Raw genomic sequence first — 15,556 nt, 5'->3', positions numbered from 1 at the left:
TTTTTTTTTAATTGGAGAATTAATGAAAAATGCCAAATCCTTTCAGTAGTTACTAAGGGATCTTTGATTTTTAGATGTTTTTATATAAAAATGTTCCTGAATATTAGATGTAAAACATCTAAGTTGTCATTTCAAGATCTGTTCTCCTTTAGAAGCATCAAAGGTGTTACAAAATGGTCAAAACCTTCTGTTTCAGTAGAGCTCAGTCAGAATTTTTCCATCTGACAGCTCAAGAAACACGAGGAGTTTCATGTTCTGCTTTAATATTAAATATTGCTTTGTAAATCACAGAAACTGCTTCCCACCAAACCTGACTTGTGCTTTATTTCAGAGACCTGCCAAAGGAAAGCCTTGCACCTGTCAATGACTTGTGAAGAGCCCTTCCTCATTTCTGAGATCCCTGCCAGGAATGGGAGAATTACCAAGAGTTTCTAAGTTCCTCAGACAATCAGAAAATGCCCCAAACCCCTTCTGCAATTGTGAGTATGGATATTTATTTCTCAGCTTGGATTTACTGACTGACTGAGACATTCTGGCTGCTGCAGTGGCACTTTGAGAAGCTGGGGTGTTTGTAGGGAACCAGTGAGCAGAGCCCTGAAGTGAGCTCAGAGCCAGTGCACAGCCTGCAGTCTGTGAGCAAACCCGTGCACAAACCCAGCATTTCAGAGCTTCTCTTCACATCTGGCAGCCAAACCAGATTTAGATTTGCCTCACTCCTTGTGGAAAAGGAAAAAAAGCAGTGAAACACGAGTTAGGTTAGTGTCTGTCTGTACAAATTCTTCCTGGGTGATAAATGATGGATTGCATTAATGGCTGTTTGCTCCCAGCACTGTTCCCCAGTGCCTAGGTCTGTAAAGCCCTCCTTTCTTTTTGCACTTATGGAAGTACATCCCAGAGCTCTGACAAGCCCCACCTTTGGCACAGTTCCAGAAGAGCTGCCCCAGCAAATCCAGCTCCTGGGTGTCACTGCAGCCCTCGGGGACAGGGACGCGGGCTGGGCTCTCAGGCAGCAGTAAACTCGAGCTCATGTTACAGCAACCTCATCTCACCTGAGGTGCTGCTGCACAACAGGGTAAAACCTGCCTTGCCAAGGGCTTTGCTGCTGCACAGAGGCCAAAATTCCACACTAGATCAAATCAGGTGGATTAATGTCAACAGCCATAACCTTCAAGTGGGACTTGGAAATGCAGTCACTGGATTCTGCTGGACCAATCTAATTCTTCATCAATCTCTTCTCTGTCTTTTGATATCAGTAATGAATGTGTAGGATAATAAATTATTGTGTGATAATATAAATATTTTAAAGGTACCCCAAGTTAATCTTTTTAATATAACTCCTATTAGGAAGCAAGTGCTTCCTTAATATGAAAATCCGTTGTCACAACCTAGAAGTGATGAATGGGTGCACTCCCAAGAGGAGGAATTAAGAAGGCAAGTCCTGACTGTTGGCTTGGGTTTGAGTTCACAGTGGCATTCAGCAGCATGGGGGCACTTGCAGCTGGGCCATGCCCAGGCTGTGCAGTCTCTTCAGTGCAGCAGGCTGCTGTGCAAATTGCTCTCTTTTGGTGCTTCGGGTTCCAAAGCTGTTGCTCCTCCGTGTTGGTCTGAAATAGGTTTACAAAATCCGTGTATAATGTATGTGCAGTGCATATTGCAGGGTCTGGGGGTTTGTCCTTCGCAAAACACAAGCTCTGTCAGAAGTCTGTGGGAAGAGATTTTTCCTGCACAGTAGATTTTATCCAGCAAATTCAACTGCTGCAGTTGCAGCGGAACTTGGTGGCCAAGTCTGTTCTGACGGTGTCTGGCCTGGAATGCTCAATCTCTTCTCTTTTCCCCCCAGAACGTTCCCTACTCTCTTGGTATTTCTCCTTTTATGTGATCATGCTTTTGTTAAAACTTAGAGTAGCCATTCAGAAAAATCAGAAAAATCCCTTTTCCTTTTCCCTCTCTTTGGGCAGGATGTCCTCCTGAGGATGATGGGTCACCACTTGAAGACTGATCTCAGGAAGGACAAATCAATTCTGCAGTGAGTCCTGGTGCTCCTTTTAACAATCAGCATTCCTGGTTCCCAGGGCTCTTCCTTTTCAGTAAGGCCTAAACACATCAAGTCGTTCCTGCATATTCCCTGGAGTATTTCACTGTCTCAAGACAGACAAAGGGATCTTCAAAACTTTCTGAATTGGTTCAGCATGAGGTAACAGTGCACATTTTATCCCCAAAGCACCACTCTAAAGGCAGTGTCTGATTGCCCATTTCTGAGGGACTCCAGGGCCACAGGGTGGGGTCACTGCCCATGTGTTGTACAGGGGCTGAGTCTGAACTATCTGATGATCCTGGGCCCAGAAAATCTCTTACTCTGCATAATCCCCGTGACCTTTTCCTGTGCCACTCATCTGCCTGCACTCACAAGGGGCTGGTACCTGGCTGATTTTATGGAGGGCGTGCTGCATGTCCTGGGATCAGCCCTAATGTGCTGTGATTCCTTCTGCAGTGGTTACAGCCCTGTCAGGGAGCTCAGTGTTGGGCTTTACTCGGCCACTGCAGGGCTTTTCCAGAGGCCATTGCCCCGTTCCTCTGTCTGGAGCTGCTCAGCAAGCACAAGGCAGCAATTACAGACAGGGCTGCTGGGCACCCAGCCTGGGCACTGGGAGGTGGGGAGAGATCCCAGAGACACCATTCACCCACCCACAGAGCACACTAAAACACCTTCTTTATTTCTCTTTTTATTGGCTCTGTCTGCTCTCATCTGCTGCCTGAGCATTTTATCTGTTCATGCTGCTTTTTTCTATGCAATAAAAAGAGCAGACAGGCTTTTGCCCTGTATTTAAAATATTTTGCCACATTTAGAGGTAAATCACAGCCACTTTTCTGGGCTGAATAATTTCAGACTCATCAGAGATGGAAATGTTTTGATAGCAAGCGCTCTCACAGGGTCCAGCCACGGTCAGACAGGAAAAGTCTCTCCTCCCACCTTACTCTTCTTTGCTCTGATATAAACCTGTCCCTCTCTCCCCATCTCTGGGAGTCAGCGCCCACATTCCTTCGTGCACAGTGAAGGAAAAAGGAGAGGAAGGTCTGGCTCCCAGTCCCTCCACAGGCAGAGTTTGAGTTGTTTACATGAGGAAGTCAGGGAGCAGAGATCTTCACTTCCATCAGATCTGTCCTGTCAGGAACAAGCTGACACCCTGGGCACCAAAACAGATCACAGGACCTACAACAAAAAGCAGAGCTCTGCCAAAGCTGCAGGCAGGAGTCTGTCAGGGAGAGTAATGGAGCAGGAGAGTGGTGTTCTAGCAGACACAGGGGCAAGGAAGGAAGGAAGGAAGCAAGAGTGAAAAGCGTAAGAAACTGGAAGAGACTTCAAGGGACACAACGCTGTTTAATGAGGCAGAAGCTGAGAGACAAGTGAGCTGCAGTGCAGGGTGATTTGCATTCTTCCAAGATGATTTGTAAAAGGGAAGAAGTTGTAGATGAAATGTTTTGATTCGCCTTTATCTCACTCTGCCTGTGCACTTGTGTCATTCATTTCATGTAGTAACCTCTACTAAACAGTCAGAGGCTGCAGCATAATTTTGTTGACCCTAAATTAAGGCAAAAAGCTGCAGTTCTGGAATTTGGAGCTCATAGTACCTAATTGGCTGAAGGGCAAAATAAAGAAGTAAAGATCAATCATAGCTTTTCGTGTCACGTGAAAAGTCAAGGCTCATGCATCAGGGAACTTGAAAACAATCAGATTCATGTAAGTTCAACCTATGTCTCAATCCTAAAATTGCATTAAAATTAAACTCCCTGTTTCTAATTCTCATTCAGTGGAGCTTAGATGAACCTCAGATTTTTGGTGTTGCCACAATGGGAGTTATGGGAATTGATTGATTTCTTTGCAATGTGAAGTGCCAAAAATGGGAAACAGTAGCACGTTTGGGGGCTCTTTCTGCTTTCTTTCCTTTCTATTCCTGTCTATCCAACATGGCAAAAATGCAATCTAATTGAGTAGCAGGAAGGCGACCTCCATGAAGTTAGCAAGTGAGGGAAAAAAAAAGTTAATCTTTCAGGCTTTGAAGGAGCTGATACCAGGAGAAAAACTGTGCCTGCAATACAAAGCCAGAAGTTATTGACTATCCCGAGAGATGTTTTCACAAATCAACAAAGAACACAAGCCAGGAAAAAGAAAAGAGCATTGTTCTGCTCTGTGTTCCTAAGATGGGAAACTGAAAAGCTGTGAGCATAGAGCAGGTAGGAGCTGCCTGTCAGAGGAATGTCAGCTTCCAGCTGAACAGGAATAACTCAGAAGTCTTGAAGTCTCGGGATGAGTCTCTGCTGCCTTGCACACTGTGCAGTGTTTCAGTCAAAGCCCAGAAGGAGCAGAGTTTCCAGGCAGCCACAGAACACCACGTCAGGCCGTGCAGAAAGAGGATTGCAGCAGAAACGGGGCTCCTCCAGATCTACCTAAGACCCAGAATTGACACTAGATGAGGCTCAGCTGGAATAATTGTCTTAGTTCCTTCTTTTGTCCTCTCACTCCAAATATGTTTAGCTTGTATTTTACTTCAGCATGCTTCTATAAATCTTCAGAGGATCCATCTGGGAAGCACTTCCAGGATGGAAATGCTCTGACCTTTAGATGTTGACAGGGGAGGTGCATATTCTCATGTTCTGTATTATTGACAGTAATGGCAGTGCTCCCTTTTTTTTCTGTGAACAGTGTAAGTTTTACGTGCTTGTGTGACTTCAGTATATAGTTACCCTCCTACAAAACAGAATTTATATGCCAATGCTTTTATTCCAGGGATGTAGATGCAGTCCCCCATATGGATAAGCACATGACACCATTTAAGCCAATGTCTGCAATGGCACCCATCCAAGTCCTCTGCAGCACGAGGCCATGGATGTGCCCACAGAGGCAGGAGCCCAGGCACAGCAGGTCTGCTCAGGCAGCTCCTGTCTCCTGTGCTCAGGGTGATTCCTTTTCCAGACCAGCTCTGTGCCAGACCTTGCTCCTGCAGATGTGCCCGGTGCCACCTGATGTGTGGCAGCTTTTAAGGGTGAGTCTCCACTGATGAGGGCTGCACAGCACTGCCACTCATCCCACTCAGCACTTGGACAAAATGTAGGACTGAACTCCAGAGGTAGGAACCAGTTCTTTGTTATTTCATTGTCTGAAACTTTTTCCTTGGAGCGTATTTGGGGAAGGATGGGAGATAGACCTTTTTACCTTTCTGGTTTTGTCTCTTTCTGTGGTGCATCATATCCGTCCCTTCCATAGCTGAACCAGTGGGTCTGGACTCTCTGACAGGAATTCAACAGAAATCTTTTTCAATCTTTTGTCCCCCTAGAAGCAGCCCAAGTTTTTGGGGCAATCCGTCTCAAAACATTTCTGTAAAATTTCCTTTTAGTTCTTGATGCTGCTCAGGCCCATCAGACTGACACAAAACCCCCTCAGTAATGTCCCCAGCCCCGGTGGAATGGCTGAGCTCCAGCCTTGCACTGTCACACCGTAATTACATTGCAATTGTAGATATAATTGTGGCAGGTTCTAGGCCACTGGCTCTGAATCCTCCTGAATTCTCAGGGCTGACCGTGGCATTTGTCTGTACTTTCCTGTCCCTGGGGCTGATCACTCCGAGCTTCCCAAGGGACCAAGCGCTCGCTCTGCACAGCTCCTTGGAGCTGAGGGTGCCTGCCCACACTGAGAGATGGGTGAGTGAGCGACCCCGTAATGTTCAGGTTGGTTCGGCTGATCTCGCGTTGGTTCGGCTTATCTAGTTCGGTTGGGCTTATCTAGTTCGGTTCGGCTGAACGCGGTTCCGTCCCGTTCCGTTCAGTTCACCTCAGCTTAGCTCGGATCGATTCGGCAAATCCCGGCCAGAGTCGGCCCTTCGGGTACGCTCGGCTGTTATCGGCCACACTCGGCTGTTGTCGGCTCCACTCGGCCGTTGTCGGCTCCACTCGGCCACACTCGGCTCTTCGGCCGTACCTGACTCTGCTCCGCGGTGCAATGGCGGTCGGTGGCGGGGCCCCCCTCCCCAGCCTGAGCCCCGTGAGGGGACAGAGCGCTGGGACAGCCGCCTCAGCCCGGGTCACCCTGTCCCTGCCCGGCCCCGCGTCCCCCGGAGTGCGCCCTGCAGCGCAGAACGCGGCCTTTGGGCCAGGAGCGGGGACAATGCCCTTGGCTCGGCAGCAGCGCCGGGAGGCAGCGGGCGGTGCCCTCAGGTGAGCGGCCGGAGGGGAGGGAGCTGGGCCGGGGGCACCGGGGCCGGGGCACCCACAGGGGGCCGGGGCTGCTTTGGGCGCTGCTGCGTGGGACCCGCTGGGGGTGGGACGGGTCTGTCCCGGGCCTTGCGGCTCTCTGGGATCGTGTTCCGTGGGATAAAGCTGGGGCTCGTCCCAGCTGCGGGGACAGGGCTTTATTGTGTGAGAAACAAAGTTCACTCTTTAGAATTTTTACACGTTTGTTAAGGGATAAAAGGCAGCGCTGAGGTGCTTGGCTGTTTGCCGGGAGCACCCGGTTACCTTAAACCGTGTTCTCTATATTGTGTTACATTGCAGTGGTGTATGCATATTCATTACAGTTTATACATATTCAAAGAGTCCTTTGAGTTTAGATGTTCTTTTGCTTGGTTTTAACCTTCGTGCCATCTTGTGGATTAAACCAATATACTTTATTTCTTCCTGTGGTGCCATCCTGTTTTATTTTCACTCCCTCGTTATTTGATAACGAGGGTCAATACGTTTTTTCTTTTTTTCAGTGCTCTGATTTCTGTTTCTGTTATCTTGTGTTTCAGATAAGATTGTCCCCAAATGTGGGAAATCACCTAATTATCTGACACCATTTTCTGAGTTACTTGCATGTAAAAGCATTTTAACATTTCGCAGTCTCTATTATGCTGCAGTCTAAAATAGTATCTATTACACTGCTATTTATAAAAGCTATGTAGTGCATACACGAACTGACAGATTATACTTTATCAAGAGCAGTAGTTACAGATTTTACCCTCTCAGGATTTTTGTGGTCAATAATACCGTGCCAGAGCTAATAGATAAATGCCAAAGGCAATAACTGCATTTGTTATTTATATTTCTGGGCTCTGTTTTCCAGGAAGCAGCGGGATGGGTGTCCCTGTGCCCACCCCCCTGGGTCCCAGAGAGAAGCTGCTCCTGTGGCTGCAGCTGAGGGGCAGTGGGAAACCTGAACAGTCCTGATGGAAACCGATGCAAAACCAGGTTTTATTGGGTTTGGGACTTGCCATTTTTCCCTGATCCGTGTGTTTTGCCTTAGGAAACAGGAACTGGGCACCAAGACATTTTGTTACCCTAGAAGGGACGAGTTTGTTTGTATTTATTTCCTGAGCCACCTGGAACGATTTGGGTCTCAGTTGGCACCTGAGAGCCTCCTTCTGTGTCCTGGGTGGGGTGGTGGCTATCAAAGGGGTAAAAGTTGGAGCAGGAGGGTGGGTGGAGAGGAGAGCAGTGGCTCTTTGGGGATTTGCATCTGGGAAGGGCCCTCAGTTTCCCTATGGGAGTCCTGGAAACAGAGCTGAGAGTCCCTGAGCAATGAGGATGGTGCAGCTGGAGTGCTGAGAGTGCAGAGGCTGCAGTGGGTGTTGTCTGCTCGGTCTCCTGATGTCCCATCTCTAATGCTGGGCTGGCACCCAGGCACCTCCCAGGGCTGGACACCCTCAGGGCAGGGGTGGTTTTGAAATGTTTTAAATGCTGCAGCAGCTCCCTCAGATTGGATGAGTGTGAGGATATCCAGCTCTTCCTTAGGGCTTGGACCATAGCAAGGGTGCAGGGCTCATGGTCAGTCTTGTTTAAACACTTGTAATAGCAAAATATTTTAAAACAGAGACTTTGAGGAAATAACATCGGTGAGTCTGTTGCAAGGATAGGTACAAGCTGTCTTTATTAAAGATCCACACTGCTGGATGTTTTGTCAAAGCACTCTGGGGACAGAAGGTGTCCCCAAAGCTTCATGAACCCCTTGTTTTCTGCTGGTAGGGCAGGGGGTGAGCCCAGCCTCGGGGGCTGTGTGGCTCATCCTGCCTGGAGCAGGGACACCCCGTGAGGCTGAGCCACAGAGGTTCAGTTGTTGGAGCAGGTGGGGATCTCTTTGTGCCTGGGAATTGTTGTTGCTGCGTTCCTGTCCCAGCTGCAGGGTTCCCTCAGAGCCTGTGCCCTGCAGCAGCACTGGGAGCTCCTGTGCTGGGCAGGGAGCAGCTCTGGGCTGGGGCTTTCAGTCCCATCAGCGTCCATTGAAATCCAGCGTTTGTTTTACTTCCATCGGCCTCTCTGCTGTGCCACCCTCGGTGCCAGGGGACAGAGCTGTGGGAAGGCTCCATCCCATCTGTGCCAAGTGCTGCCAGCGCTTCCAGCAGCACTGCTGGGGCATCAAGGGCTGCCTTTGGAGCCTGGCTTTCACAGAGGGTTACACACTCTGCCCTTCAGCATCCAGCTGCATCCTACAGCTGGATAGTTCAGCTCGCAGGGAGCAGAGTCAGCTCTTGGGCCCAAACCAGGTTTTGTCCCACAGAGAGCGACTGAGCTTCCTGAGGTAGCACACAGATGTGCACTGGCCTTTGGGGCTAATAGTGAGTGCTGCCAGGTGATTGTGATAAGGTTGAGCTGAAGCTTTCTTAGAAAAGCCATCAGCTGTAAGAATCTATGGAAAACAGGTGGCTGGTGCACTAGCTGGTAGTAGGTCCTGGGCTTTTCTTCTTCTTCTCTTTAACCTGTTCTTAAGAGGACCCCAAAACTGCAAAATTGAAAGGAAGGGGGATGTGGGGGTGAAAGTTGCTTTTCATTTTTTGAAGTGTTGCTGTGGATTTTGGTGTGTCAAGTGGCACTACCAAAACAGCATTGGAATAACCAAACTTCAGGACTCTGCACTTAATTCCTTGAATGTGTTTGTGTGGGTGCAGGAAATGCCAAATCCCAAGGCAATTCCATGTCTGTAACTTCAAGTGCAACATCTTTAAAACCAAGTGCTCAGTGTGGGCTTTCCACGTGGATGCAAATGGTCAAAGGCCTTTCTTGTGTCCCAAAAGCAAAAACCCTTTCTCTGTGAGGTTTTGGAGGGGATTCTCTTTGGGATTTCTTGTGATGCAGCATCCTGGGTGTCCCTTCCTTTGTGCAAAGTCCAATGATAAAGGATGGAATGGCTGACACATGGGGTCTGGGATAAAAATGGTTCTGTTAAAATTGGGCAAAGAATGCAATAAGAAAAATGAGCATCCTTTCAATGTCTGAAATAGTCAGGAATAAAAGTGCTGGAAAAGGACACGTTTATGTTTGAATTGGTGTCACCTCTCATGGATAAAACCCCATAGTGAGCAATCAGAGCAGAAGTATGAGAGCTAGGATCCTTTGACTTCCACAGTGGATTTAATTTTCTTTTTCTCCTCTCTTTCAGGGCAGGAAAAATCATCAAACTCCTCCCATCTTTGCCAAAAGCTTTGGTGTTTAAGCAGCCAAAGGCAAGAGGCCTCAGCACCAAGGGTCTGCGCTGGAGGGCTCTGGTCCTGCCCCTGCTGTGGGGTGAGTCAGAGGGACACAGGGCTCCTCTTTTCCTCTCTGCTGGGATTAACTGCCATGAGAATGCCATTGCTGACAGCCCAGCCCCAGCTGTGTCTGCTGGAGAAGGGCAGAGGTGAAGAAACAAATGCCAGAGTTCCCTGGGGATGCTGGAGTTGTGGTGTTGGCTGTGCCCTGAGGGGCAGGTTGGGCATTATCTGTGCACCCAAGGACTGCTCTGGGGGTTCGGGAGCTCTCAGTCCATTCCCAGCTCTGCCAGGGCTGGCAGCCGGTGCAGGGCTGGGTGACAGCCTCTGCTCGGGCTGGGGGCAGGCACTGGCCCTGGCACAGATGCAGGGGCAGGGCTGGGAGGATTTGGGAGCAATGGGAGGAGAATGAGGGATGGTGCTGGGCACAGTGGTCAGCCTGTGCTCGTGTCAGCACAGCCCTGCAGGGCCCTGGCATCTGGGAACAGCTCCAGCTCTCCTGGTGCCCAGGGATGGGCTCTGAGGGACTGGGTTTACCTGTGGCTTTCCAGGTCAGCAGGAACAAGGGCAATGTGGTGCCAGAGCTGTGGCCCATCCCATCAGGCTGTATTTCCCTCTGGGAAAGCAGAACAGTCTCTGGGCTGAGGTGAGTTTCCTGCAAGTGCTTAGAATCCAGGGAAATGGGAGTTCAGGAATGGCATCTGCTGCTGGGAACAATGCCTTAGGCTTGCTTAGTTTGTGTCTGTGAGAAGTGGGCTTTGGGCTGGAGAGCAACAAAAGATGGAGTCAATCCTCTCCAGGGATGTGCAGTGAAGGACTGAGTGGGAGGGAAGGGGAGTATTTAGAGATGATATCAGCATTTCTCCCAAAATTGGGGTGCAGCAGTGATGGGGGTGGTTGGGTTTGCTCTGGGCCTTGTTATTCCTTGTGCAATTTTCAAATTCTGTTACATGATTTACTGTCCAGTATCTTTCTAACAAAAACTGACAGAAATTTAGGTTAAGATTAGAATTTAGGTCCATTCACTGCAAAATCTTGCCAAGGCTGGAGGACTGTGATGATGGCTGCTCTCAGCAAAGGTCACTTATTAATGCTGTGTCAGATTTCCCTCAGTGCTGGGCAGGAAAGGTGAGGGTTTGGATCAGGAATTGTGCAAACAAGGCCTGGGTGATGGTTGATTTGTTTTGTTTTTCAGTGAGCCAGGGCTGGCACAGGGAATCGTGCAGGTACTGGTCTGGCACCGGAGCTGCTGCCCTTTGGAGCCATTTTAAGGGTGTGATCATAGAACATTTTGGGGGCTGTTTTCAGAACTCCTGTCCCCAGCCCATTGCTAACCCTGGGACATCTGCTCTGGTTTCAGGCTGTCCTTGCTGGAGCAGCCTGGTCCCTGCCATCCCCAAGCCCTGAGACACAGAGGGAGCCCTGTCCCAAGTGGCCTTTGGCACCTTGTCAGGAATGTGGCAGCAGCCCCGGGAGCAGGCTGGAGGTGAGAACTGGGTGTTTGAAACTGAGGAGTGCTTATCTGGGGCTGGGGGGAAGGGGGAGGAGTTTCCATCCCCCCTGGAGCTTTCCTGCTGGAATGGGGCAGCACAGGGAGCAGAATTAATTGTGCACCTCCCATTAGCATTGCTGGCCTTGGTGTCTGTGTTGTGCCACCAGACCGTGGCACTTTGCTGCTGTCACTGCCACTGCCAGCCCAGCTGGGGGCTGTGCCCTCCTGCCAGCCCCACACAGGAGCTCCACGGGTGCCTCTGTGCCCTGCTGGGAGCGTTTGCTGGGAATGTGCCTCATCCCTGGGAGTGTCCCTTTGTCCCTGGGCTGCCAGACAGAGCTTTGGGCTGCTCAGGCTCAGGGTTGGATTGCCAAAGGCACTGAGAGGGAGCAGCACAGGGAGGGTGCTCAGAGAGGGGCTGGCAGAGCCCAGCTGGCAGGCTGTGCTGGGCGCTGCAGGTGGGTGTGTGTGCACTGCAGGGAGCAAATGTCCCCTTCCCTAACCAGCCCTGCAGATCCCAAGGGCTCCTAGAGCAGGATTTTATTCCTCACTTCCCTTTGTGGAAATTCATTCTCTAAATTGCCATGAGCAATTCTTTGATTTCTCTAAGAGAAAACCTCCCAACAGAGACAGATTGCAATGGAGGCCAGAGTTGTGTTTGGAGCAGGGAGTGCTGAGAGCTGCGTCTGCCTGTGCTGCCACAGCCTGACCACAGCCACATGGAACAGCCTGGGAAAAGGGAATTGGGGGAATTGCTGATGCCCCAGTGAGAAGAACACAAACTCACAGCCATTCAGCCTGACAGTCCCCTCCACCCAGAGCTCAGCACACTCAGAGGTAAGTCCAGCATCTGAAGGAAAAAAAAACACAGAAGAAAAAGGTGATTTATTTTGCTTTAAAGTTATTTTGAGTTGTTATTAAACCCAGCCAACATTTGCTCTTGATTTTGGTTGGGTGAATAACGAGCAGTGGGCATAGATGATACCATTCATGTAGCTGAAAACCTGGTGTAATCTAGAGAGGATACAAGAACTGTTTGTGTAGGAAAACGTGAGGGGATGTCAGGGGGAGTGAGGTGGCATTTTTGAGGGAATAGCTCCCTACCACCACAGCCGTAGCATGCCTGGAGCCCTGGTGGGACCCAGCCCTGCACTGGCTGCAGCCGAAGCAGCTCTTCCTGACCACGGCGATGCCGGTCCCAGTCCCGATCCTAGCCCCAGTCCCACCTCGATCCTCCGGCCCCAGCACCCACCTGTACCTTGCCTGCCAAGGAAGAAGAAGCAGCCTGGCTCCCCCAGCAAATAGGGGCAGGATCAGGACCCGAATCCCTAGGCCTAAATCCTAATCCCGGCCCCACCCGAGCACCTTGGACCCTGCTCAGTACCAGCAGCAGCCTCTAATCTGGATCTCTGCACAGCACTCAGACCGACGCTCCCACCGCATCCCGAGATGAGCACCCCCCCCACAGAAAGCAGGACAGGTGCGGATCCGCCGGGATTTATGGGCGGGCGGGGGGAGGCGGGGGCCCCGGGGGCGGGGCCGGCACAGGTGCGAGGGAACCCAGTGCGGCTGCGCGGGGAGGGGCCTTAGGGGATTTAAGGCGCGGGGAGGGGCTGGTGGAACCATGTGCTCCTCGGTGTTTGTCAAGGCAAGTTGCTACTGGCCGGGGCCTATATCTCTTTTTCTCTACGTTTTCTCTACTTTTCTTTTTTTTTTTTTTTTTTCTTTCTGTTGTATTTCTTGTTCTGTATACTTCTCCTTTCAACCCTCCTTTCCACCCCCCCCCACGGCCACCCCCAACCCCCACCCCGACTTCATTCCTCTACCCCACCTTATTTCTCCGTCTTCTTCCTTCCCTCCCCAACCGAGTTCCCCCCTGCCCCTTCTCCCTCCTCCCCGCCCCCCCCCCCCCCTCCCCCGTCGCGGCGCCCCATCTACCCTCAATCCTGCTCCTTCCTCCATCCCGCCTTACCCCCAGCCTCATCCCCTGCTACCCTGCACACCCCGACCTGCCCCCACCTTCTCCTCACCTACTCCTCTGCTCCCCTATTCTCGTTCTCCATTCCCCGCTCCCCTCCTTTCCTCACAGCCGCGGGGCTCGGGGTGCCGGGCAATAATAAAGCCCTGAGGGCTGGAGCTCGGCGCCCCTGCCCTCGCTGGGGTCCCCACGCGGGGCCGGACGCGCTCTGCAGGTGCCCCTATTGCAGTCCAACACACCACCCGACACCGCCGGGGCTCCGGTTTTCCCAACATCACACTGGGGGCGTCCTGGGGAGAGGGGTCCGAGTTACAGGGGCCGCCTCATTAGGAGGGGGTCTCCCCGGGGGAGGAAATCGGGGAGAGGGCCGGGCCTGACGGGTAACTCCCCCTCCAGGCCCCGCCCACTCCCCGGCACTCCTCCGGCCGGTGGGAGGGGCGGGGACAGGGCCCCAGGGGACAGTCGTGTGGTTGGCTTTTTTTTGTTTGTTTGTTTTAAATTTGTGTTTACCGTACAGAATAACGTGCCCCTCTTTGCTTCCCCACCCGCCCCTCCTCCCCCCGGGCCCCGGTCTGGAGGCGGGGGGGGGGGGGGGGCTGGAGGGCCCCCTCCGGAGGAGGGATCCAGCCTAATCTACCCACACCCCAGGACCCCCCCCCCCCCAGTGTGATGTTGGGAAAGCCGGAGCCCCGGCGGTGTCGGGCGGTGTGTTGGACTGCAATGGGGGCACCCGCAGAGCGGGTCCGGCCCCGTGTGGGGACCCCAGCAAGGGCAGGGGCGCCGGGCTCCGGCCCTCAGGGCTTTATTATTGCCCGGCACCCCGAGCCCCGCGGCTGCGAGGAAAGGAGGAGAGGGGAGGACGGGGAGACAGGAGAGATGGGGGAGGTGAGGACGGGGAGGGAGAGGGGTCGGAATGAGGAGGGAAGCGGGAGAGGAAGGGAAAGGCCGAGGGGGGAGAAGAGGGACGGTGGAGAGACGAGGAATAGAAAGGAGTAGCGGGCAAGGGACCGGACGGGAAGGGGGGGGGGGGGGGGGGGGGTGTCGGGTTTAGGAGGAAAGGAGCGTTTCAGGGCGAGAGGGAAGGGGGAGAAAGAAAGGGAATACGCGGAGAAGGAAGGAGGGGTAGAGAGAGAGAGACAGAAGGAAAGGCCGAAGCTTCCGCGCCTTACCTGCGGAGTCCCCACAGGGAGCTCCCGTCTGCACCGTGCACTGAGTGAGCAAATGGTGGCTGAAGCGATTTCCGGGGTCTAAATCACCTCGGCCCCGCCCCGCGCAGCCGCCCTGGGGCCCCGCGCACCTGAGCTGGCCCCGCCCCTGACACCGCCCCCGTTCTGTCAGGCCCCGCCCACCCGTGCCCGGCCGGCAAATGTGTGAGGGGCGGGGGCATCGCTCGAGGCCCCGCCCCCCGCACCGCTGTCCCCCGCCACGCGGGGGCGCCGCGCTCGCACTGCTCTCCGTGTCCGCCAGAGGGCGCCCTGCGGGGTCCCGGCTCCACACGGCGGCTCCGCACCGGGGAACGGCCTCGATCCCGCACCCGGCAGCGCCTCGTGCCCGCGGCTATCCTGGGCCCAAAACCGATTCCGGGCCCGGTGCCGCTTCGATCCGCCCGACGGGGGAGAGGGGACACCGCCCGGCACACCGCAGCGGCGCTCTGCCCCCCACCCCCGGCCACGGTGGCGGTGGCACCGTCGCAGTGCCCCGTGCCCGCTCTCCGTGGCCCCGCCCCCCTATTCCCCCCGGTCCCGGGAGCCTCGCTCGGCGCTGTGCGAGCCCCGTCCGACGGCTGCTCCCGCCGGGGACCGCTCGGAGCCCGGAGCGCTGCGGCGGGGCCGTGACCGTGGCCCGGGGTGCGGGGGCCGAGCGCTGCCTGGGTCTGCCGGGGGTCCCGGGCGGTGCCGCCTCCGGGGGCGGCCCGGCCTGTGGGCTCTGTCCCCGGACCCCAAAATGCAGGACTTGGCCTCTGTGCTCAAGGCCTGGATGAGCCTCGTTCTGCACTCCCGAAACAGAGGGCTCAAGTCCCTGCTTCACAGCCCTGGGCCTGGCCAGGTGGGACTGGGTCCAAGTGCCAGCAGCAGAGGACTTTGTCCCTGAGCCCTTCTCACCTTCACCACCACAGAAAAAACCCAAAACAAAACAAAAAAAACCACCCACAGGACTTAAGACTCTGATTCTGAGACCAGAAAAATGCCCAATTTATTAGTCTCAGTTCACAGGGTCGTGGAATTGACTGTGGACATCCCTACAGATGGTGACAGGGAATGGACCTCTCACACATTTGATTCTGTTGTGAGAACTGCTTCAGGCTAGCAAAAAAACCACACGTGGCATAAGAAGGTAGGAAGCCTGCCCTGAAAGGATGCCATAAAATGCAGCCTATCTGCAATACCGTGTTATCCCAGCAATGTGATATCCTATTATCCCCACCCGGGTTTGTTGTGCCGCCTCCGGCTCACTGAGCGATGCCGCTTGTGGCTCCAGGCGCTCCCGCGGTGCAGGGAACACCCACGGATCCGCTCGGCTCGGGGAAACCGAAGGGGTGCCCAGTGCCCAGGCCGGAGCGGGCAGCAGCAGGTGACGATCTGGGTGCTCCTC

The 15,556-nt window shown here is 53.3% G+C and overlaps 2 long non-coding RNA genes across 2 annotated transcripts in view; one reads left to right on the top strand and one right to left on the bottom strand.

Annotated features, from left to right (window-relative positions):
• The window catches only part of LOC139592578 (uncharacterized), a 40,722-nt gene extending 40,168 nt beyond the window's left edge, over positions 1–554 (top strand). The window contains exon 5 of the long non-coding RNA XR_011680044.1: positions 332–554. This is a non-coding gene — a long non-coding RNA (uncharacterized lncRNA). The remainder of the gene's footprint in view (positions 1–331) is intronic.
• A 7,320-nt stretch (positions 555–7,874) lies between these two features.
• Positions 7,875–14,256, bottom strand: LOC139591959 (uncharacterized). Its single transcript, XR_011679816.1, has 2 exons — positions 14,134–14,256; positions 7,875–11,836 (listed from the first exon to the last, which is right to left on the bottom strand). It is a non-coding gene; the product is annotated as an uncharacterized lncRNA (long non-coding RNA).
• Positions 14,257–15,556: the final 1,300 nt, after the last annotated feature.

The sequence above is a fragment of the Agelaius tricolor genome, unplaced genomic scaffold, assembly GCF_023055355.1.
Source record: "Agelaius tricolor isolate 1412-34295 unplaced genomic scaffold, bAgeTri1.0.p SCAF_8, whole genome shotgun sequence".
NCBI lineage: Eukaryota > Metazoa > Chordata > Aves > Passeriformes > Icteridae > Agelaius > Agelaius tricolor.
The sequence above is the reverse complement of the archived record's forward strand: the minus strand, read 5'-3'. Positions and strand labels throughout refer to the sequence as shown.